General features: G+C 37.1%; 1 protein-coding gene across 1 annotated transcript in view; it reads left to right on the top strand.

Moving 5' to 3' along the window:
- Positions 1-2,167, top strand: part of LOC107657356 (kalirin-like) — a 231,818-nt gene that overhangs the window by 141,984 nt on the left and 87,667 nt on the right. The window lies entirely within an intron of this gene.

The following is a 2,167-nucleotide window of genomic DNA, read 5'->3' as shown; positions in this document are numbered from 1 at the left end:
CACACACACACACACACACACACACACACACACAGGCTCTATCCCCCACTGTCTCCGTTTCTGTCTTTTTACATTCTGAACATTTTTGTACAACTTTTATCTGTGAGACATCTATAGTAAAAGTACTTCAGCCCTGACCTTTGCATAGATGAGTAGTTCTAGATAGAAGTCCATTCCCCCATCTTTCTCTCTCTTTTTCTTTTTCTTTTTCTTTTTTAAAGGTCATATAAAGGAAAAAGAAAAACAGGAGTAGTTTGATGTGCTGTGTAGACATACTCAAAAATGCACTAAAAATTCCTTGCCTGTCCAAAACGATCGTCTATGGAGTCTAAAATGTTCAGAAATCACATTCACATTTACATATCAGCATCTATCAACATAAAATGTGTCTGCATTTTAGTCATAAACCTTCCTTCTCTGTGCTCTCAGCATACAGTTTAACATGGGATGTATGGAAGTGATTACTCTGAGGATATTCCAAACAGATCCAGCAGGAATTGTACATTCATAAAATTTCACACAGGGATCATAACATTCTCCTGAAGGATTTATGACCCACAGACAGTCTAGAGCCGCTCCGCTGTTTTTACTGCAATTCACGGCTTTTTCTTTTGAGAGTGCTGTGAAAAGTTGGTGATATAAGGGCAGATTCTGGCAGACAATATTCACTCTCAACCGTTTTAGTGTTAAGATTTTTTCAAGCAAAACAAAGGAATGACTCGTGCTTTCTGCTATCAGTCTATGTCTCTCAGTACAGTAGTCATGTCATTCATCACAGGCCTTGGCAGCAGTCTCTATTTCCTGCTTTGGACGAGGTTCTACCTGCGCAACTCTGCTAGTAAATGTCTATAGCTGACTATTAAAGTTAGATTTATATTTTCCTTCATCATGACAATGCCAGCAGACAAAACACAGGCCGGCGTTTGACTGTAGAAAACCTAAAGCTGTCAGCGGTCTGTAGTAGGAGGGCCACTGGACGATGTCCCATACAAGATGCTCAAATGATCTACTCTAATAGTTGTTTACTTTTAATTATCTGTCTCCTTTAATTCTTGTGATTTAAGAGTTTATTACATTTTATTTGTCAACTATTGTTTAAAAGTTATTATATGTGACCCTGGACCACAAAACCAGTCATAAGGGTCAATTTTTCAAAATTGAGACATATACACCATCTGAAAGCTGAATAACTAAGCTTTCCATTGATGTATGGTTTGTTAGGATAGGACAATATCTGGCCGAGATACAACTATTTGAAAATCTGGAATCTGAGGGTGCAAAAAAATCAAAATATTGAGAAAATCGCCTTTAAAGTTGTCCAAATGAAGTTCTTAGCAATGCATATCACTAATCAAAAATTAAGTTTTAATATATTTACAGTAGGAAATGTACTAAATATCTTCATGGAACATGATCTTTACTTAATATCCTAATGATTTTTGGCATAAAAGAAAAATCAATAATTTTGACCCATACTATGTATTTTTGGCTATTGCTACAAATATACCCCAGCTACTTAAGACTGGTTTTGTGCTCCAGGGTCACATATTTGCTGCCTTAAAATGGGCTGGAAAAAAACAAAAACAAAACAATCACACACATAATTACTAGAGACAACAGCAATAATCAAAAGATTATAATAAAAACATTTATTATTAAGCAAGAACACATTGAAAAAATACAAGACAAATTGCATTTATTTGGGTGAATACAGCATCATTTATAATATTACATACATTTAAATTCATTCAATGATCATTTTAGAAACATAAAATGTAACTTTTAAAAGTAGCATTTTAATTTAAGTGTATTCAACCGTTCTCTGTAATCACTTTACAGTTTGCCGGGGAACTGCGAACTTCAGACCGCGGCCTCGCGTTTCACTCGTAGCTGAAAGAGACTCAAAAACCTGCCCATAAACAAACAGTACTGAGATTAGAGAACGTCTCAGGTTACTTATGTAACCATGGTTCCCTGAGTAGGGAACGAGACACTGCGTCCTCTAGGGGTCACTATGGGGAACGCCTCGTCATGACCCGTGTCTGAAGCATACATTGAAAAACACCAACTCGTTGGCCGGCGACAGCCATGACGTCACTACCGGTGCGACTATAGTATAAATAGGCGCCGGGAGCACACATCATTCACTTCTTCATCTGAAGCTTGC

Source organism: Sinocyclocheilus anshuiensis, unplaced genomic scaffold (genome assembly GCF_001515605.1).
Source record: "Sinocyclocheilus anshuiensis isolate Anshui unplaced genomic scaffold, SAMN03320099.WGS_v1.1 scaffold355, whole genome shotgun sequence".
Classification (NCBI taxonomy): Eukaryota; Metazoa; Chordata; class Actinopteri; order Cypriniformes; family Cyprinidae; genus Sinocyclocheilus; species Sinocyclocheilus anshuiensis.
This window is presented reverse-complemented; position numbering and strand designations above follow the sequence as displayed.